General features: G+C 37.7%; 1 pseudogene across 1 annotated transcript; it reads right to left on the bottom strand.

Annotated features, from left to right (window-relative positions):
- Positions 1 to 385: 385 nt before the first annotated feature.
- On the bottom strand, positions 386 to 1753 carry LOC308356594 (elongation factor 1-alpha 1-like; annotated as a pseudogene). Its single transcript has one exon. The product of its transcript is annotated as an elongation factor 1-alpha 1-like (transcript).
- Between the last annotated feature and the right edge of the window lie 22318 nt (positions 1754 to 24071).

The following is a 24071-nucleotide window of genomic DNA, read 5'->3' as shown; positions in this document are numbered from 1 at the left end:
CACACACAAAAACAAATGGCCCACAAAACATTATCCTTTCCTTCTGAAGGTTTTATGATGCATTGTTATCATTAACCAGCCTTTTATTATTAAATTTAAATGGCCAACTGGGGTGCCTGGGTGGCTCAGTGGGTTAAAGCCTCTGCCTTTGGCTCAGGTCATGATCCAAGGGTCCTGGGATCGAGCCCCAGATCAGGCTCTCTGCTCAGCAGAGAGCCTGCTTCCCTTCCTCTCTCTCTGCCAGCCTCTCTGCCTACCTGTGATCTCTGTCTGTCAAATAAATAAATAAAATCTTTAAATTTAAATGGCCAATTGACACAAACAGTTCTGAGACCAGTCTTCCACCATTGATTAAGACTAGGGTGGCAGGTATTGGGGATAATATTCATTTAGCCTTCTGAGCTTTCTGGGCAGTCTTGGCAGTCTTGCCACTCCAGCTGCCTTCTTGTCCACTGCTCAGATGACACCTACAGCAACCGCCTGTCTCGTGTCACAAACAGCAAAATGGCCCAAAAGAGGATAGTCAGAGCAGCTCTCAACACACATAGGTTTGCCAGGAACCATATCAACAATGGCAGCATCACCAGATTTCAAGAACTTGGGACCATCTTCCAATTTTTATCTAGAACAAGGACCTATCTTCTCCTTCAGCTCAGCAAACTTGCAAGCAATGTGAGCTGTGTGATAATCTAGCACAGGTACATATCCAGCACTGATCTGGACTGGATGGTTCAGGATAATCACCTGAGCTGTGAAGCCAGCTGTTTCCCTTAATGGGTCATTCTTGCTGTCACCAGCCACACTGCCACAATGAACTTTGACAGATACATTCTTGACACCAAAGCCCACATTGTCCCCAGGAAGAGCCTCACTCAAAGTTTCATGGTACATTTCAACAGACTTTACTTCAGTTGTAACATTGACTGGAGCAAAGGTGACCACTATGCCAGGTTTAAGAACACCAGCTGCCATTCAGCCCACGGGGACAAATCAATACCACCAAATTTATAGACATCCTGGAGAGGCAGATGCAAGGGCTTGTCAGTTGAACGAGTTGTGACAGAATGCAATCCAAAGCTCAAGCAGTATGGCTCCACTGGCATTCCCATCTTTACGGTGACTTTCCATCCCTTGAACCAAAGACGTTAGCACTTGGCTCCAGCATGTTGTCACCATTCCAACCAGAAATTGGAACAAATGCTACTGTTTTGGGGTTGTAACCAATTTTCTTGATGTAGGTATTGTCTCCTTAATGTTTTCCCTGTAACTCTTCTGGCTGTAGTGTGGCTCAGTGGGATCTATTTTGTTAACACCAACAATGAGTTGTTTTACAGCCAGTGTGTAAGCCAGAAGGGCATGCTCCTGGGTCCGCCCATTCTTGGAGATACCTGCTTCAAATTCACCAACACCAGTAGCAACAATCAGGACAGTACAGTCAGGCTGAGATGTGCCCATATCATGTTTTTGATAAAAGTCTCTGTGTCCTGTGGCATAATACTTACTGGTCTCGAATTTTCACAGGGAGATATCAACGGTGATACCACATTCATGTGCAGCTTTCAGCTGATCCAAGATCCAAGGCATACTTGAAGGACCTCTTTTCCATCTCAGCAGCCTCCTTCTCAAATTTTTCCATGGTTCTTTTGTCAATCCCACCACATTTGTAGATCAGATGACCAGTATTGGTAGACTTGCCCGAATCTACTACGTGTCCAATGACAACAATGTTTATTTGAGTCTTTTCATTTCCCATTTTGGTTTAGGTGTAGCAGTGGTTTTCATGACACCTATGTTCTGGTGGCAAGCCCATTCTGGAAAAGCCTAAATGCCAAATCTAATGGGCTATTTTCAATACTCATACTACTGAAGAGCTATGCAATATTTGCATTCGATCACTTCCCCATCCTCATTTAATTTCTAGGATGGCCCTCTCCTCTAGCTCTCCTCCTCTTAGCTCAATATCACCATTGTTGATTTTTCTTTATATTACATTAAACTTTGATGTCCCTTATGGTTCCATTTTATAGTTATCCTCCTCTTAATCCATGCACTCTTACTGAATGACCTTACTCCCAAGTTTGAATTGACAGTCTATAAGCCAGTGACTGCCAAATCTCTAATCCAACTATCTATATCTTTATCTAATGTCTTAAAAACTCCTCAAACTTAGCATGTACAAAGTTGACTTCATCATTCTCCCATTTCTCCCCAATTCCAAAATCCAAATCCTCTTAGTCTGCTACAATCTTCATCCAGCATAATGGTCTGACCCAATTAGAAACCATGTGGTCATTCTCAACAACTCCCTCAATCTTCAGATGAGAAAGAGCTTTCAAATTTAGGTTCCTCATCCTCACCACTACTGCCTTATTTTAGCCCTAATGTTTCCCTTCAGATGCCATTCTCCTCCCATGACTGACAATTCCTCCACTCTCTTCATTACTGCCAGTTATTTTCCTAAGAGCCAAATCTGATCACATCCTGCTCCTACCTAAAACCTTCCACTGGCTCATTATCAGTACAGTAGTCTTTTCCTGGCCTTTTCCACAGTCTGATTACAACCCACACTCCAGTCAATGTTACCTTAATACACAGACACAACCTTTGCAGCACATACATTGGACTCCCCACCGGTCCCTGAATGCCTCAGGCTCTTTTATCACTTCATTCTGTTCACACTGCCTATAATTCCCTCATCAACTTCTTCAACTGGAAAACTCATACTAAATTTTCAAGACTTTGCTGCAATGTGACTTTTTCTGTGAAGCCATGCAAACTAAGTTCTTCTTCCTCACTACTCCCACAGCCCTGTGTTCTTATCTCCTGTGGCATTGCAGTTTAGGCTCTGAATCTACAGGAAAAGGACACACACACACACACAACTGTTCTCAATGTATTGAGCTAATGGCTAAATACAGAATTTAATAGAAGTGGCTGCACAGAACAGGAGCACATGTCACTTACCCTTGAGGAGTTTGTTCCTTGTTCCTTGGTTCCCTATAGGCTACCCAGCTGCCACTGACCTCTACCTTTAAGTAGGGTATAGCCATATTTGAGAAAGAAGCCGAAATCTTGCTATACCACCACCCTTTTATACTTGGACTTATATTGTCATTCCAGAAGAATGTATACTAACAAGCTATGATCTTCCTTTTTAGGAAATGTTAGCAAACAACAGGCCATTCTGGTTATTAAACCAAACTCAGAACCAGCACAGGCATATCCTCACAGATAGGAGAAAGCTGAGACAGGGGACAATGTCCATGAATAATGTCTTTACCTGTAGATTAAAAACACATAAAAGCTGCCAGCTTTGTATTATGATTTATATATTTATGTTTCCACCTCTATCACAGAATTGTGAAATTTCTGAAGTCAAAGGTCATATATTTTTCACATTTGTACACTCAGTGACAAGTCCAGTATTGGACACCTAATACAACATTCAATATATTTGTTGAATAAGCCAATCTAATATACTTTTCAAAATCAGGCTCTCTGTAAAATCTGTCAGGTTTCACAATCTGTGATTTCAGGCTTCTATAATTTGGCAAAGGAAGTAGAAAAAGGTTTTTCAAAGAAGTAATCTTGAGCAGCTAAAATTATAGGATATTCATGATATCCTTGCACAAATCTGACCTGGAATACCAGCTTTGGTGTCTACCCTGTGGGGAAAATAATCATAATACTGTCTGGCCACCTGGAGTCACAATTATACCTGTGGGAAATTCAAGACCAAATGGCAAGCCAGAAGAAAGAAAGGGTCCCTCTCCCACTGCAGATTTCAGATGAAAATGTCTGGAGAAGGGGATTTCCAAAATGCTACAAGGAGGGTGTTTGAGGCAGGTGAATTCTAGGTAGATCACTCTAACTAGCAGCCTAGGCTGATGGTTCTACACTCTACTCTCCCCTTCACAACCTTCCAAATTTGTAGTGTCAGAAAAACTTAACAGTTCAGTGTCAGATACACCTGATTTCCAATTTGGATACTACCATTTACTAATTGTATAACCATTGGAAAACTGTCCAAACTCCTTGATCTTCTGTTTCTTCATTGGTAAAAAGCAGGATTATTGTGAGAACATGAGGTAAGGTATTTTAGATACTGAGCCCAATTCTCAGTTTATATTGGGCAATCCATCATTGATAGCAAATAGGAAATAACTAAACTAGCAGAACTTACTGTATGGTATGGGAAACACTGGACCAGACTTCGGACCAGGGTAATAAATTTAGCAACAACACTGTGACCCTGGGCTAGTCACATAACCATTCAAGGATGTAGCTTCCTCAACTGTATTTGAAGGAAACTGGATTTGACTATTGAGATTTTTTTTTTCTAGCCAACACTACATTTCAAGATTCCATATAGCTAGTTTTATTTGCAGGCTCCCATTTCATGAGTAATATTTTTTAAAATTTTATTTTATTTTTTCAGTGTTCTAAGATTCATTGTTCATGCACCACATCCAGTGCTCCATGCAATACATGTCCTCTTTAATACTCACCACCAGGCTCACCCATCCCCCCAGGCCCCTCCCCTCCCAAACCCTCAGTTTGTTTCTCAGAGTCCACAGTCTCTCATGCTTCATCTTGCACTCCAATTTCCCACAATTCACTTTTCCTTTCCTTCTCCTAATGCTCCACAAGTAAGTGAAATCATATGATAATTGACTTTCTCTGCTTGACTTATTTCACTCACCATAATCTCCTCCAGTCCCATCCATGTTGATACAAAAGTTGGGTATTCATCCTTTCTGATGGCTGAGTAATATTCCATTGTATATATGGGCCACATCTTCTTTATCCATTCATCTGTTGAAGGGCATCTGGGCTCTTTCCATATAGTTTGGCAATTGTGGACATTGCTGCTATGAACATTGGGGTACAGATGGCCCTTCTTTTCACTACATCTGTATCTTTAGGTTAAATACCCAGTACTGCAATTGCAGTGTCATACGGTAGCTCTATTTTTAATTTTTTTAGGAATCTCCACACTGTTTTCCAAAGTGGCTGCACCAGCTTGCATTCCCACCAACAATATAAGAAGGTTCCCCTTTCTCCACATCCTCTCCAACACTTGATGTTTCCTGTCCTGTTAATTTTGGCCATTCTAACTGGTGTAAGGTAGTATCTCAATGTGGTTTTTGTTTTGTTTTGTTTTGTTTTTTAAAGATTTTATTTATTTATTTGACAGACAGAGATCACAAGTAGGCAGAGAGGCAGGCAGAGAGAGAGGAGGAAGCAGGCTCCCTGCTGAGCAGAGAGCCCGATGCGGGGCTTGATCCCAGGACCCCAGGATCATGACCTGGGCCAAAGGCAGAGGCTTTAACCCACTGAGCCACCCAGGTGCCCCTCAATGTGGTTTTGATTTAAATTTCCCTGATGGCTAATGATGACGAACATTTTTTCATGTGTCCGTGACAAAGGGCTGATCTCTAAGATCTATAAAAACTCCTCAAACTCAACACCCAAAAAACAGATAGTCATGTCAAAAAATAGGCAGAAGACATGAACAGACACATCTCCAAAGAAGACATACAAATGGCTAACAGACACATGAATAACATTTTTAACAATGAAACAACTGAGGCCAGAATGATTAAATGACCTCTCCAAGATCAAAGTCAAGTAGTTAATAAATTACAAATTACAGCATACAAGATTCCATGCATAATTTCTAGATCTCACTTAATCTTCTCATAATAGGGCTGTTTGGGTAAGGGGAAGTAAGTTTTTTACAAAGGTAACTACCTTCTAAAAATGACAGTTGTTTTTAACTAATAGAGTTGGGAACATTAACTTAAGGTAGACCTTTTATTCTGCCAAGAATCACCTGGGAGGCTCCTTGTAGCCTACAGACATAATTTTAAATGTAAATACCAGAGTCCTCAAAAAGTTAAACAGAGCTTTACTATATGACCTAGCAATTTCATTTATAGATATATACATAAAAGAAATGAAAACAGTGACTCAAAAAGATGCTTGTATGTACGTGTTCATAGCATCACCAGACAAAATAGCCAAATAGTAGAAACACTCAAAGGTTTACCAAAAGATAACTGAATAAATGGGGTATATCCATACAACAGAGAATTATTTTGCCACAAAAAAATTAAGTACTGATATATGCTAAAATATGGATGAACCTCAAAAATACTATGCTAAGTAAAATAAGCAAGACACAAAAGGTCATATACTATATGATTTCATGTATATGAAATATTCAGAACAGGCAAATTCATGTAAACAGAATGCAAGCTGGTGGTTGCTAGGGGCCTGAGGCAGTACATGTGGGGAATAGGAAGTGCTTAATGGACACACAGTATTATTTGGGGGTGATGAAAATGTTTTAGCCGTAGATAGAGATGGTGGTTCTACAAAACTGTGACTGTATTAAATGCCACCCGATTTGATAAATTTTAAACGGTTTTATGTTATATGAATTTCACTTTATCAAGGCAAAATAGTACAGGCCTACTGAGATGAGGAGAATGTAAACCTAGACAGGAGAATAAAAGAAAACTGCCATTAGGAATCTGAAGTCCTTTTTTTTTTTTTTTTAAGATTGTATTTATTTATTTGTCAGAGAGAGAGAAAGAGAGAGAGAGAGCATGGGCACAAGCAGGGGGAGTGGTAGGCAGGAGAAGCAGGCTCCCCTCTGAGCAAGGAGCCTGATATCGGACTCAATCCCAGGACCCTGGGATCATGACCTGATCCAAAGTCAGACACTTAACCGAACGAGCCACCCAGAAGTCCTTATAAAGACCTCAACCCAAACTTCAACTCTGAAGTTTAATATTACTGCTGAAAGTGACTAACATGGCTCTAACTGTGGTTAGTTAGCAGGAAAGAACCCCAAGGGCTAAGGTAAAACTGTCTTTAAAAGAGGGTCCCAGGGCCACTGGCCCAGCTCAACAGGACCTCAGTTGCTATTGGTGGAGACTGGGCTTCCTTGTGGCTGATGCCCATTGTCCTTGCATCCAACACCTGGGCACCAGGGGAAAAGTGGATGTGTGCCCACTCAACCACAAATTTACTCATTCTGTATCTACACACTGAACAGTTCACCAGTACCAGACATCATTCTATAATTTGGCTATGACAGAGAGATGATCCTTATTTTCATGGAACTTAAATAATACAGAATAAGATACATGAAAGACAATAATAGAAAAAGGGTAAATTCAGACAAGATCACAACTAGAAGAAAAGACAGCAAAGTAACACAGAGGTGAGTAGATTGGAGGAGAGGTGCAGCAGAAGATAAGGTGGACAAGAAAGCCTTTTTGAAGAGGTGATGTTTTAGATGAGGGAGACCTACATCTTCAGAGTGAAGGTTGGGTGAGGAAGTCATACCACATCACAGCAAAAATTAGCTTCACACGGATACTTCTGGTCACAAACTAACTCCTTACAAAGCTAACTTCTATATTCTGCATACAGTGCATATTTAACAAATATTGTTAAAGATCACAATGAGAGGGAAAGGCTAAATGGCAACCAAAAGGCTTAGTGTGGGGGAGGGGAGGTTGTTTTCAATATTGTCTGTAGGAAGCAAATCCTTTTCTTCTACTCAGATATAATTTCTGACAAGACTCAGAATCAAACAAATGTATTATACTTGTTTTATTGATGAAATAGTTGGAAGCAAAACCTCAGCCATTTTTAAACTTCTTTTCTTTTAATGTTATGTTAGTCACCATACAGTACATCTTTAGTTTTTGATGGAGTGTTCCATGATTCATTGTTTGCATATAACACCCAGTGCTCCATGGTAAGCAGAAGCACAATAGGGAGAGAAGAACCCTGTGCTGGGAATTATGAGACCTCTGTTCTGCCCCCAAATTTGTCCTAACATTCTGTAAACATAGGAGAGTCACTTCAGCTATTTGCACTTCAATGTCCTTTATACAAGGGGAGATTTGGACTATATAATCTCTGAGGTTATATAGGGGCAGAAGAGAGTAGGAAACAGAAGCAAAGGTAAAGCACAGACATTATTCAGATATAGGGACTCATCCAAGTGGGTGATTTCTCTTAGGCATTTATTCCTTTCTCCATCTTTATACCTACCCTGGTGTAAAAGGAGATTTGGCTCCTTTTCTGACATCTTTTCCTCCCTCCCTTTACTTACCAGAATATTTGTGACTCCTATGTGATAAATGAAATAGGATTTGAATATACCAATAGCCAGAGGAAAAAACTACATCAATTTCTTTTTTCTTTCTCTCTGAAAAATAAAAATTCCACTTATGAGCAAATTAGCTTTACACATCACCTCCCTGCATTTAAGAAGATAGAATAAATGGATTTTTCTTTAAAATGACATTAAGACAATCCAATTCTTCTCTTAAAAAATGATACAAGCATACATTTGCCCATTCAATTTGATATTAGAAGGAAGAATTTTCCTATATATTGGGGAGTTGGAGAAGATAATGAGTTTAGTTTGGTACAAATAATGTTTGAAACTGTGTTGTTCTCCTTCCTATAAATACAGACTATAAATCTTATTAATCAGACTTCATTTCCTCCCTTTGTGAATGTAAGATTTTAATTGTTCTAATCCCTTCCCTGTTGATTTCTTGCTACAATTTTACACAGCAGCAGGTCATCTCTTCCCTTTTCCAGAAATACATTAGCACAGTGCTGTAGTCCTAAATAATATATTTTTTAATTGAGTAAGGGGAAAAAAAGAGGAAATTAACTCTGAAGTTCAGGGACCTAAAAATAGTCTTCCCAGAAAGCATACACATTCACTCATTGGAAGCTAATGTTAATTAGTTTTGCCTTCAGAACTTCACAACAACAAGAAACAAAATCTCAAGATTTCTTTTTTTTTTTTGTAAATAGCACTTTCTTTTTTTAAATTTTATTTATTTATTTGACAGACAGAGATTGCAAGTAGGCAGAGAGGCAGGCAGAGAGAGAGGGGAGGAAGCAGGCTCCCTGCTGAGCAGGGAGCCCGACGCAGGGCTCGATCCCAGGATGCTGGGATCATGATCTGAGCTGAAGGCAGAGGCTTTAACCCACTAAGCTACCCAGGCGCCCCACTCAAGATTTCATTTTTAAGAAACCTTATCTACAATTAATCAATGTATTGACTTAAGAACACAATGTATCTATACCTAAAATCAAAAAATTGGAAGGAAAAAAAATTGGAAGGAAAAATTTTTACTGCTTTGCCACTGGAAGTCAATATCTAATATATATTTATATTAACTTTAAAGGACAACTTTCTATAATACGGTACATATGAAAAAAATGCATTGGCTGAGATTCAAAAAAACTTTAACTTGAGTCCCTATTCAGTTGATAACTGCATGATTCTGAATACATTATTTAATTCTTTTGGTCTCATTTTTCTCATTTGTAAATAGTTGTAAAATAGTTAAGGATCCTCTCAATAAAACCATTTTATGATCCTATAACTCTTTAAATACTTGTAATAAAACTTGTAATAAAAAAATATACTTTGGGGGCATCTGGTGATTTTAACAAGTCAGATTTTAACTGATTTTAACAAGTCAGAAAGAAATAATACATATAAATATTTATTCTTCTGGTAAGCATGTCTGTCTACAAACCATACATATGTACCAGCTTCTCTCCATGTCAGCAGGAAAAGAGTGAACTAACATATGTGAGACAAAGAGCATTAGAAAATGTAAGACCCATGCAAAAATAGGAAGAACAAATCCACATGGTTCACTATGATGACCAAGTAGAATGAAAGTCCTGAAGTTGATTTTCTCTGACAATAGTATATGTTCCAAGATGATCAATTAGCCCATTGTTCTAAAGAAGCAAGAAAATGACACATAATCACATCTTTACCTCCAAGGGAATGAAACTCATAATTACAGCAAGTATACTAATTATAATAAATTATAATAAGAAACATATTTTATATCAAACAATTAAGACAACATGGTAGTTACAAACTTCATGCTATATGAAATAAAGAACAGATCACTTGTCAAGAAAGGAATCAAAGTTTTACTTCTTCCTTGCTGATTTGGATGCTTTTTATTTCTTTTTGTTGTCTGATGGCTGTAGCTAGGATTTCTAGTACTATGTTAAAATAACAGTGGTAAGAGTGGACATCCCTGTCTTGTTCCTGACTATAGAGGAAACTCTCTTAGTTGTTTCTCATTGCAGATGATACTTGCTGTGTATTTTTCATATATGTCCTTTATTATGTTGAGGCATGTTCCCTCTAAACCTACTTTGTTGAGGGTTTTTATCATGAATAGGTGTCGTACTTTGTCAAATGCTTTTTCTGTATCTACTGAAATGATCATATGATTCTTATCCCTTCTTTTATTAACGTGGTCTATCAGGTTGATGATTTGTGAATATTGAACTACCTTTGTAACCCAGGAATAAATCCCACTTGGTTGGGGTGAGTGATTTTAATGTATTATTAGATTCAGTTTGCTAGTATCTTATTGAGAATTTTGGCATCTATGTTCATCAGGGATATTGGCCAGTGGTTCTTTCAGTAGAGTCTTTATCTGGTTTTGGTATAACTCATAAAATGAATTTGGAAGTTCTCCTTTCTTTTCTATTTTTTGGAATAGTTTGAGAAAAGTAGGTATTAACACGTCTTTAAATGTTTGGTAGACTTCGCTTGCCTGTGGCATCATCTGGCCCTGCACTTTCATTTGTTGAGAGTTTTTTCCATTAGTGATTCAATTTCCTTGCTCGTTACCAATCTGTTCAAGTTTCCTACTTCTTCCTGCTTCACTTTTGGTAGTTTATATGCTTCTAGGAATTTATCCATTTCTTCCAGGTTGTCCAATTTGTTGGCATATAGTTTTTCATAATATTCTCTTATAATTGTTTGTATTTCTGTGATGGAATTTTGTATTTTTTTGTATGGTACAAATGTTTGTATTTCTGTGTGGTACATCTTCAGCAAGGAAATGTAAAACTTACACTATTTTCAGATGACATGATAGTCTATACAGAAAACCTACAGGACTCCACCAAAAAACTGAATAACAGATACAAGAATTCAGTAGAGTTACAGGATGCAAAATCAACCTAGAGAAATCTGTTGCATTTCTATACACCAATAACGAAGCAACAGAAAGAGAAATTAAGGAATCAATACCATTTACAATTGCACCAAAAACAATAAGATATCCAGGGATAAACCTAAATAAAGAGGTTAAAGATCCATACCCTAAAAACTATAAAACACTGATGAAAGAAAAAGAAACTGAAGATGACACAAAGAAATGTAAAGATATTCCATGTTCATGGATTGGAAGAACAATTATTGTTAAAATGTCAATACTACCCAAAGCAATCTACACATTTAATGCAATCCCTATCAAAATACCAACAGCATTTTTCACAGAGCTAGAACAAACAATTCTAAAATTTGTTTGAAACCACAAAAGGCCCTGAATAGCCAGAGAAACCTTGAAAAAGAAAAGCAAAGGCATAGCAATTCCAAACTTCAAGTTATATTACAAAGCTGTAGTGATCAAAACAGTGTGGCACTCGCACAAAAACAGACACTGATCAATAGAACAGAATAGAAAACCCATAAATAAACCCACAACTATATGGTCAATTAATCTTCAACAAAGCAGGAACGAATTTCCAATGGGGAAAAAAGTCGCCTCAACAAATGGTATTGGGAAAACTGGAAAGCAACATGCAGAAGAATGAAAACTAGATCACTTTCTAACACCAAACACAAAAATAAATTCAAAATGGATGAAAGATCTAAATGTGAGACCATAAAAATCCGAGAACAGAGTACAAGCAGTAATTTCTGTACATCAGCTGTGGGAACATTTTTCTAAATATATCTCCTGAGGCAAGGGAAACAAAAGCAGAAATAAACTATTGGGACTTCATCAAAATAAAAAGCTTCGCACAGCAAAGAAAACAATCAACAAACTAAAAGGCAACTTATGGAATGGAAGAAGATATTTGCAAATGATGTCTCTGATAAAGGGCTAGTATCCAAAATATATAAAGATTTTTTATAAAACTCATGAATAATCCAATTTAAAAATGGCAGAACATACGAATAAATATTTTTCCAAAGAAGATGTGCAGATGGCCAATAGACACATGAAAAGAAGGTCAACATCAACGGGGAAATACAAATTGAAACCACAAGAAGATATCACCTCACACCTGTCAGAATGGCTAAAATTAACAACACAGGAAACAAAAGGTGTTGACGAGGATGCACAGAAAGGAGAACCCTCTTGCACCACTGGTAGGAGTGCAAACCAATGCAGCCACTGTGGAAAAAGTACAGAGGTTCCTCAAAAAGTTAAAAATAGAACTACTCTTTAATCCAGCAACTGCACTAGGTTTTTACCTGAAGAATACAAAAATACTAATTCAAAGGTTTAAATGTGCCCTGATGTTTATAGCAGCATTAGCTAGCTACATTAGTGAAATTACAGAAATGGCCCAAGTGTTTGTCAGCTGATGAATGGATAAAGTGTTTATGTATACATACCTACAGTGGAATATTACTCAGTCATATAAAATGAAATGCTGCCATTTGCAATGACATGGATATAGCTAGAAAGTATTATGCTAAGTGAAATAAGTCAGCAGAGAGGAAAAATACCATATAATTTCATTCATCTCTGGAATTTAAGAAAACAAATAAGAAGAGGGGACAGAAGAGAGTGAGACATAATCCAGGAAAAAGATTCTTAACTATAGAGAACAAACTGATGGTTACCAGAGGTGAGGTGTTTGTGGGGATAGGTTAAATAGGTGATGGAGGTTAAAGAGTACACTTGTTGCAATGAGCACCAGGTGTTGTACAGAAGTGCTGAAGCACTATATTGTACACCAGAACTAATATTTCACTGTATGCTGACTAACTGAAATATAAATTCTAAAAAAGAATTGAAAAAATGAATCAAGTCTCAAAAAAATCAAAATCTGTAGGAAAAAGATAAGATTCAATTCATGTAAAACACAAACCTGCACCCCACCTAATTTTTTTTAATGTTTGTACTGGTAAGATTACAAAAAAACAACTTGAAGAAAATATAAAAAATTATCTGAGCATCTGAAACGGTAAGAAATCATAATTGTTGAAAACAGTAAAAAAGAGATGAAACCAAAAAATATAAACAAAATTAAGTAGAAGGTATTACTATTTTTGTAACTCCCTCTGGTAAAGGGGCATCAAGAAGATCTGTAATCATTTTATTATGTATGTTTCCATCTGCCGTTTCAGGAATTTGAAGAATCAACCACAGTAAATTTATAACTGCAGTTTAAGTTGTTTGAAGGGCTTTAATCAAAATCTGTAATCAATACCTAAATTCACTCAACAAAAATAGTTTCCTGTATAAGTAAGAGAATAATAACTGCATTAAATAAAGATAAAGAATAGTGACAGTTCCTTCCCATGCTCAAAAACTCCTTGACATTTTAAACAGTATGTATTCTATCTCATCTAATCTCTACACATGTATATCTATTTCATTCCTTCTAACTGGTTTTCTATACCCTTCAATAAATAAAGCAGAGAGAAGATGCCTCCTCAGAACTCCCAAGTCCCTATGCTATAGTTCTAGATACATAGAGAAACTTGTTCTCTTACTAATCAGTATCTGGGGGAAAGGATTCTAATAATGGTTGGGCCAGATTCTTTTCCCAGTTCCAACTTGCTTTTCCCAGGAGGTACAATTACACTGTAGGAAGATAGCTTCCAGGAAGCCATGTCCATTGATATAAGAGAAGGCTAAGAACATCACTATAAGATGGAAAGATAACCCCAAATACATCTACTTTATCCCAGTAAGTCTAAACCGGTAGCACATCACTCTCTGACTTGGTGCCTTTTCTTTGGACCCTAATACCTTTCCTTGTTGACACTATCGTAATTAGAAACTGTTTTTGAGAACTGTCAAACCCTCTTGAGCCATCTTTTACCTCAAAATCTTTTAACTGAGGATTTCTGGTATCTGACTTCTTAAATTCTGGAGTTCATATCTGACTCTGACCAAACTTCTCACCCCTATTGCAAACTCTAAGAAATGCCAATAAATTTCCAAGGGCCCTTGGAAATTTATGTGCCTATGTGCCTAAAAGGGCAACTTAGTTTAAATGAGAACCAAAAAGGCAACTTAGTTTAAATGAGAACAAAAAAAGCAGCAAATGTCTCAATAATTGAACCTCCAAAAGCTAGATCATGAAGACAGAAATTCCAAATGCTTTTGTCTAACCAATTCACATAATTAAATTAATGGTTTAATAAAATCTAGCAACAGAAAACAATGGTTAAATATAAATAAAAAGCATAAATGACAGATTATGACTCCATTGATGCCATTTTTACCATTTCCACAAAAATAATAGCACTTATAAACCATTACAGAGTTCCACTTATATGCTTTCAGACTACATGACAGTTTTATATTCAAATTTATTTCCTCTGCAAATTTCTTAAACTAATTAAACTTCCTAAAGGTAACTGAGGTAAAAGAGAGCAGAAAACTATTTTTTCCTTATTGTTTATTCCTTAATTGCACATGTAATGAGGCAAAACCAAAACAGTGCACCTTGAAATGTGTTTTTTAATGAGGCCTTTCCATGGCTATAGTACTAAAGCTTTTGTTGTTATTACTGGGTATTGCTTTGTGGCTAATACTTTACAACCACAGACATTTCCGTGATCAAAATAGACCTGATGTTCATTAGTAGTATCTTTTACAAATTAAACTTGAGTTAGGATAGCCAGGCTTCTAGATAATATATTAGAAAATTTTCATTTTCGGGGATCCTTAATAGCTCACTCAGTTAAGTGTCCAACTCTTGGTTTCAGCTCAGGTCGGGATCTTAGGGTTGTGAGATGGAGCCCCGTGTCAGGCTCTACACTAGGTGTGGAGTCTGCTTAAGATTTTTCTTTCTCTCTCCCCCTGTCCCTCTGCCCCTCCCTCACCTAAAAAAAAAAAAAGAAAATGTTAATTTTATACAGTAATCACCTCACTAAATTATATAACTTAACAGGCACTTGAAAAATTTTAGTCTCAAAGCAAGCTACTTATTTAATACAATACATATTCTGTATTTTCAGAAAGGAATGTGGTAACTAATTTTTATTATGAAGATAAAAATTTTCATTTCATTCTTTTTTGAAGGACTTTGTTAGCATTATAGCGACATAGCACTCACTAAAATGGCATCTAATAGGCCTACATTTGCCATAGTTGGAGATGGTGTGTGAAAAAAAGAAAGGGTCAATTACAGTATAGTGCTAAGACTGACTTTATATGGGCTGGAGAGTTCCAACAGTTACATTGTTAGGAATTCTATAAGCTACTTGTTACATAACAACCACTAGTAAAGTTAAAGTATGTAAATATTCAACAAAAGAAGAATAGAAGGGAACTTCCTCAACCTGAAATGGGCATCTGTAAAAATTATACAACTAATATCATACCTAATGACGAAAGACTGAAGCTTTCCTCCTAAGATCAGGAACAACACAAGGATGTTTACTCTAGAGAGCTTTATTTTATAGTACAGTTGCTCTGGTTCTAATCCAAAGGCATAATTACACTGTAGGAAGATGGCTGCCTAGTAGTTCTAACCAGGGCAATTAGACAAGAAAAAGAAATAAAAGGACACAAACTGGAAAGGAAGCAAAATTATCTCCATTTGCAAATGACAATATACGGTATAGAAAAAATCCTAAGGAATTTTTGCACACACATACACACAGACTATTTAGAACTAATAAACAAGTTCTGCAAGATTACAGGATACAATTTATATATAAAACTCAATTGTATTTTGATACACTAAGCAATGAACAATCCTGAAATTAAGAAAAATTTCCATTTACAACACCATCAAAAAGAATAAAATACTTACTATTTTTTTCTTTTTAAAGAAAGGCAGACTGCCACTTAGAGTTTATCTTTGTGTATGATATAAGAGAATGGTTGAGTTCCATTCTTCTGTATATAGCTGTCCAATTTTCTGAGCACCATTGACCTACGAAAGACCTCAATATAAGATAGGAATCCATCAAAATCCTAGAGGAGAACGTAGGCAGTATTCTCTTCAACATTGACCACAGCAACTTCTTTCAAGACACTTGTACAAAGCCAAAGGAAACAGAAGGGAAAATGAACTTTTGGGACTTCATCAAGATAAAAAGCTCCTGCACAGCAAAGGAAACAATCAACAAAACAAAAATCCAACTCACGGAATGGGAGAATATATTTGAAAATGAGACTACAGATAAAGGGCTGGCATCCAGAGCCATAAAGAACTTCTCAAACTCAACAGCCAAAACACAAATGATCAAGTCAAAAAATGGGCAGAAGACATGAACAGACACTAGAAGACATCCAATTGGCCAACAGACACATGAATAAGTGCTCAACATCATTTGGCATCAGGGAAAGACAAATGAAAACCACAGCGAGACACCACCTCACACCAGTCAGAATGATTAAAATAAACCAGTCAGGAAATGACAGATGTTGGTGAGGATGCAGAGAAAGGGGAACCCTCCTACCCTGTTGGTGGGAATGCAAGCTGGTACAACCACTCTGGCAAAAAGAATGGAGTTTCCTCAAAATGTTGAAAATAGGGACACCTGGGTGGCTCAGTGGGTTAAAGCCTCTGCCTTCAGCGTGGGTCATGATCTCAGGGTCCTGGGATTGAGCCCCGCGTCGGGCTCTCTGCTTGGTGGGGAGCCTGCGTCCCCCTCTCCTTCTCTGCCTGCTTCTCTGCCTACTTGTGATCTCTCTCTCTCTCTCTCTGTCAAATAAATAAATAAAATCTTTTAAAAAAAAATTGAAAACACCCTACAACCCAGCAATCCCACTACTGGGTATTTATCCTAAAGATACAAATGTAGTGATGCGAAGGGGCACATGCACCCGAATGTTTATAGCAACAATGTCCACAATAGCCAAACTATGGAAAGAACCTAGATGTCCATCAAGAGATGGATAGATAAAGAAGATGTGGGGTATATATACAATGGAATACTATGTAGCCATCAAAAAACCCAAAATCTTTCCACTTGCAATAACATGGATGAAATTAGAGGGTATTATGTTGAGCCAAATAAGTCAATCAGAGAAAAACAATTATCATATGATCTCTCTGATATGGGGAATTTGGGAGGCAGGGCACGGGGGTTGTGGGGGGAAGGGAGGGAAAAAATGAAACAAGATGGGACCAGGGAGGGAGACAAACCATAAAATACTCTTAATCTCAGGAAACAAACGGAGGGCTGCTGGGGGGTTGCTAGGAGTGATAGGGTGTCTGGATTATAGATATTGGGGAGGGTATGTGCTATTGTGAGTGCTGCAAATTGTGTAAGACTGATGAGTCACAGACCTGTACCCCTGAAACAAATAATACATTATATATTAATAAAAAATAAAAATTAAATTTAAAATTTAAATTTAAAAAAAAACCACATTGAGATACCACCTTACACCAGTTAGAATGACAAAAACTGACAAGGCAAGAAACAACAAATGTTAGAGGGGTTGTGGAGAAAGGGGAACCCTCTTACACTGTTGGTAGGAGTGCAAGTTGGTACAGCCACTTTGGAAAACACTGTGGAGGTTTCTCAAAAAGTTAGAAATAGAGCTACCCAATGACCCAGCAATTGCACTAGTGGGTATTTACCCCAAAGATACAGATGTAGTGAAAAGAAGGGCCAAATGCACCCCAATGTGCATAGCAGCTATGTCCACAATAGCAAAACTATGGAAATAGCCGAGATGCCCTTCAACCAACAAACGGATAAAGAAGATGTGGTCCATATACACAATGGAATATTACTCAGCCATCAGAAAGGATGAATACCCAACTTTTGTAGCAATAAGGATGGAACTGGAGGAGATTATGCTAAGTGAAATAAGTCAAGCACAGAAAGCCAATTATCATATGGTTTCACTTATTTGTGGAACATAAGGAATAGCATGGAGGGCATCAAGAGAAGGGAAAAATGAAGGGGAAGAGATCAGAGGGGGAGACAAACCATGAGAGACTATGGGCTCCAAGAAACAAACTGAGGGTTTTAGAGGGGAGGGGGTTGCAGGGATGGGTTAGCCCGGTGATGGGTATTAAGGAGGGCATCTATTGTATGGAGTACTACGTAATATATGCAAATAATGAATTTTGGAACACTACATCAAAAGTTAATGATGTACTGTATGGTGACTAACATAACATAATAAAAATTTTTTTTAAAAGGTGGACTGCCACATGCAGTGCCTCATTTGAATGTGTTTAGAGTCTTGGAAGTTTAACTAGCCCACGTTCTCCTACAAATGGACCTTGAGAGCTTGTTTGCAGGTTCTAGAAAGGGCATGCAGCTACTCATATACCCTTCACTGAAGAATGTCCTCCTCTATAAGGGAAGGTCTTCTTCTTCAACAGAGCAAGCATGCAGCTTCGGGAGAGACACAGATGGAACAGTGAGAGAGGATGAGGACACCCTCCTAGCCAGCTAGAACAGCCAAATCAACACTGGCAATCATCAGGGTGACAGAAGTTGCAGCCAGATTGCCCTCACATCCAAAAAATAATAAAATACTTATGAATACACATAACAAAAGAAGTGTAAGCGCGAAGAGATCCACCAAAATGCAGCAGAGAGAATTAAAGGCCTAAGTGAATGTAAAGATATTCTGTGTTCATGATTTGGGAGACTTAATATTGTTAAGATGACAATACTACCCAAATTGGTCTACAGTTTCAACATAATCCCTCATCAAAATCTATACAGTAAAAAATTAACTTTATCCATAAAGAGGTCCTCTAGTCTGGTTTTTGCCCCCAGCTAGTGGGAGATGATCTCTCGGTCCTTGAAATGCCCTTCCTGATAGGAATGTATCTGTTTCCTGGGGCTTTAACCATTGGAGAGCCTAACATTGTGATTTAGGATAGGAGCTTTGGGATACACCATTTAGTTGCAACCTCCAGAATAAATGAAGACTAAAGGTATAGCCTAATCTCCAGGAAGAGTGAAGACAAAAGTTTAGCCATCTGAGCAGTAGGTGATAAGAGCCCCAGCAAAATCTCTGGACACCAAAGGCTCAGGTGAACTTCCCAGGTTAGGAATTTTGAGGTTTCACATATCATAGCTGGCAGGAGATAATTCTATCCAGAACTCCACAAGGAAAAGATAACCAGAAGCCTCACGTTTGGATCCCTCCCAAACTTCACCTTACGCATATCTTCCTTTAATTGTTTCTAATTTGCATTGTCCTACAATATAAGTGTAATCAATAAGTATAGTACTTTCGTGTATTCTGTGAGTTGTTCTAGTGAATTATCAAACCCAAGCATGATTGTAGGAACCCTCAAATATGTAACCAGCTGATTTAATGTTCTTGAGGCTATTTACATGTATTTTATATGTATACTGGAATTATTATATTTTGGTGTGGTAATGAACAAGTACCTCCATGTTCAGTGATTCACACTGGTGAACTGAAGTTGACCATAGCGAGAGTATTTATACCACAGAAATAAGCAAATCCTAAAAATCTGGGCTTAATTTATTGTTTTCTTGATAGTAAAACTAATAATAATACAGATTGAACATAAAAGTTTATTGTGTCTATGGCCATTACATTGTGAATAGCACAAGAAGTTTAGGAAATACCCTGCCAGTATTTGAAAATTACCCAATTAAGCAAAGAAATCACTGACATCATTGACAAAAGAGTAAATTTCCAGCACCTGTCCTCACTGTCTGATTTTCACATCAGTCATCATTGTAAAAGAAAATATCAATCAACATTCATATCACAACTACACTCATTCATCAAATGCAACCACAGCTTGGCTATGGATACAAGAATTTGGAAGAAAATCAATGGCAGCATTCTTCAAGAATCAATTATATGGAATTTATAATAAAGAGTATTGTATATTTTGTTATCAAATATAAATTCGGTTCTATATATCTTTATGCCAATAAAATGTATAATAAACTTGTGTACATATGTATATGTACTTTTTCTGGAGATCCAGTTGTTACTCATTTACCAGCACACAACTGGTTTCAGGGTTATTTTCCTCAAGGAAACAGGTCTACCATTTGATAAACCCTGTACAGTTAGTCTAATTGTACAACTGGCTTTAATAATTTCTAGACATAGAAGTTATGTTGACAAGTAAAAGCTTCCCTCTTTAAGCCTCCAGGGTCTCCATCTTTTCCTAAAAAATTGTATGGACCAGTTTGGCAGTGACTCCAGCGCACCACATATAAACGGACTACAGAGTTTATCTGCGCTTTTTGAGGATGTGCACATGGTATTTGTACTTCAGTGACAAGAACTGTTCAGTCTCTAAGCTGCTGAGATACTCCAAAAGACCACATAGGCATTGCCAAACCCAAGATAAGTGAGTCATAAAAACCTCCTAAGGCATTTCTGAAATCTCTCTTTTTTTTATTAACATATAATGTATTATTTGCCCCAAGGGTACAGGTCTGTGGTTCATCAGTTTTACACAAGTCACAGCACTCACCATAGCACATACCCTCCCCAACTCTGAAATCTCTTAGCTCAGTACTTACTAGACCACTATTCCCCCAACTCAAAACTTTCGGCTCTACATCCTAATTCTAATGCTGATCTTGGGCCTTGAACAGGAATTTATCCTAATTTCCATGGCAGTTGACTCAATTCTCCACAGGATATCTGGGCATGGCTTTCCCCTTCGAGAATTAACACCTCACTGCTTCTCCACAATTCTAGACTCTGACTTGAATGTAGCAAAATGGAGCTCCTATTTTCACGTCAGATGTATTTGCAAACCTTCCCTGGGGTTTCTCTCTTTTCTCCCAGCCACAATTTCTTTGATCATTTTTAAAAGGATTCAGAAAACTGCCTCTTACTCTGTTCTTATGTAACTCCCTGCCATCCCAACCTAGAATGCTATCATTTGTCTATTTTGGTTTTCAAAGCAAAGTTAAGCATTTTGTTAAGTATGAAAAATCAGTGCACTCTGAAATCATCTGTTCTTTGCTTTCTCTCCTAGTTAAATAAAGAGGAAACATATTTCCTTTTCCTGCAGTATATAAACTATTTCTTATTTCCTATACTCCTATGTAACTTTTTATCCCACTCCTTGACTATACCTAACTCTTGCACTTCTTTGAAACATGTGACACTACTTTATGTAGTACATTTCTCCCAAGGATTTCAAATTATATTTTCATTAATGTAATATTTACTTTTATTGTCCCTTCAGCAGAGAACAGTATATCTCGCTCCCATAGGAGATGGATACCCATTAAAAGAGAAAAAACAACCATAAATGAAAAACAAATACATTTTTGTTTTGTGGAAGATTACTAAGCTTTCAAGGAACAGAGATTATTAGTAATTCTGGGATTAAAGTCAAAAAAAACACAATGGGAATAGGAATAGGGAAGAAGAAAAAATAAAATCCCTAGAAAAGAGAAAAAGCTTGCATTTCTTGTTTTTTTTTTTTTCACCCAATAAGCCAACAAAGGACTGTTAATACATTCACTTGACGACCTTTAAAAGCATCCGTCTTCATGTATGGCATTCGAAGCACATAATGAGATTAGTATTTAGAGACTATTATGAGAATAGGTCAAGCTAGTCACAAGCATATTTTCATTTTGGCTCACTGTATTTTCCACCACAGCATTTTGCAAGCTGATGTATACTGTTTTCAAGGAAATGTAGCAGTGAGAGTACTCCCATGACCTTTTATCTCATTCCCCCCAACCCCATCTGGAGGTAACCATCAATAAGTGTGGTCCATATTAAAGTTAGGCATGTGAGTAAATAGAAGGTCTTTTGGAATGGCTGAGAGAAAGGAAACTGAAACCCCCCACAATTTCCAGTGTTCAGAAGATCTTTAAGATAGTCTCCCAGTACATGAAGGTCAGGGTATGCCTCAAAATCAACCTATTTCTCCAGGGTCATTTAAATGCCACTTCAGTCAGAAAGCTGACACTAATGATGGCTGCTGAAGTGATCTCTCCTTCCTTTGAACACATCTATAGCACTTATCTGGCATTTTAATCATAGGCCTTGAAGGCCTAAACTGTTTGGGTGAGGGGAAAGGTCCCAAGCCAAGTGATTCTACTCAGTCACCCAGGACTAGTCCACAGGAAACCTTTGGAACTGTGCTGCCCCAGCACAAAATAATGGTTTGGGACCTCTCCCATTCATCCAAACAGTTGGGATACCTGGGTGAATTCCTAGGAATCCATAAATTTTTAAAAGCTGCTCAAGCAAGACCTAGGAGTGAAAAGTGTTACAGCAGGGGCTACCATTTCTTCTCACGTACTCACCTCTATTTTATATTTGTAACTGTGTCATGAATTACTTTGATAAGCATTAAAGAACAAAAATCTCTCCAGAGTGTGCTAATATACAGGCACATTTGGAAACTATTTGATGGCTGTGGTTGTTTCTCCCAATCCTGGGATATTGCTAACTCCTCCCCAAACTTCCCCAGGGAAGAGTTGGTCTGTTTTTATTTTGTTTTTATTTTAATGAGAAACATGTTTGTACTGTTGCAGAATATACAGAATTGTCCCTTAGGTTTCCCAATTCACTGAGCTGAATCCATGTACCTCTGGCAGTTCTACATGTGTCCTACAACTCCTCTGAGAAGGGGAAGTGGAGAAGGGGGGATATGTGCTACACTGATGTTTACCACAAACAGCTGTACGGTCACGAGTCTTCATCTACACTGAAGTTTTACTAAAAGTAGAAATAGTGTCTTTTACCTCTGTATCCCCAGCCTAAATAAGGGATGCCATGTAATTTTTAATCCTCAATTACTTGATGAATTAATAAATAATGTAAGATATAAAATAGCAGTGATTGCTCATTGCATCTCCTGGCACACTCCACAGTACCTAACCTAATAAATTTGTTGCCTGTTTAATAACTATAAAATTCAGGTAAAGGATAATCATTATTTTATGTGTTTAAAAAAAAAAAAGAGGTGCTGTGGGAATGAGAGGACCTAATCAGATCGGAGATTTTTAAATTTTTTTTAAATTACAGACTCCTTCAGAATCTGATGAATCCTATGAGCCCCTCCTCTTCACAGCCTCCATACCCTCCAACGTATACACATATTTTGAGGGGTTTGTAAATTAAGCACCCTCAAAGCCATCAAGGACTCCAGGTTAAGAACCACTAGAGCTCATCTCAAAGAACTTCTAGCTCTAAAAAGATAAACAATCCTGAAGAAGGGCCATGGCCACCACTATCAAGGCTTAAGGGAAATCCAGAGACTCAAGCAAAAGAAATGTGAAAGCCAGTTCTAAAACAAAGACTGCCCTGACAAAGTTTGGGACTCTCGACAAAGTGTGGGACTCTCTGGAGGTAAGTGTCTCTTTGCAGAGGTTATTTATGTCCCCAAGCCTAGATCAGCTGTTTGTGCAAGGCTGGTAGAGGGGAAGCATGTTTGCCTCAGGACTTCAGTGCAGGCAAATTATCTCTGGAAAATACTGCTAGGGAAAGTGCTGACCAAACAACATCTATATTTACACAGTTAGATATTCATTAAAGCAGAAAATGCCCACTAAATTTAGAGAGCTGCTAAGTGCCAGATTCAAGAACAGACCAGTGTAGAAAAGTTGGCTCAAATTTATTCTGAGAGTGTGCCAAGGATAAGCTGGGTTCCCTGGCAATAACTTTCCCCAGGTGATCCTGACTATAAGAATGTCACATGGACCTCACAGAAAGCAAGTTTTGTTTTTTCCTAAGGGAACATAACAAGAAGGTCAGATGGTGGGATTTGATCCAGTACAGTAGGGATTATGTCTAAACAGAGAGTTCACTCTTGATATTCCAATGCACCCCAATGAGAATATTGCAGTCTGTATTACTTTGACATAAAAATATGACCAAATGGCATTCACAAGCCCCGCTATGAAATAGAAAATAGTTATCTGTGTCCAGACTGCAGATGAACTTAGACTGAAGAGTATACCAAGAAAAGGGGGATAGATTCATCCCCATTCTCATATAAGAGATAACCAGGCCCAGGGAGGTCGGTAACTTTCCCAAGATCATAAAACT

This window comes from Martes martes, assembly GCF_963455335.1.
Source record: "Martes martes genome assembly, chromosome: 1".
In the NCBI taxonomy this organism is placed as follows: Eukaryota; Metazoa; Chordata; class Mammalia; order Carnivora; family Mustelidae; genus Martes; species Martes martes.
This window is presented reverse-complemented; position numbering and strand designations above follow the sequence as displayed.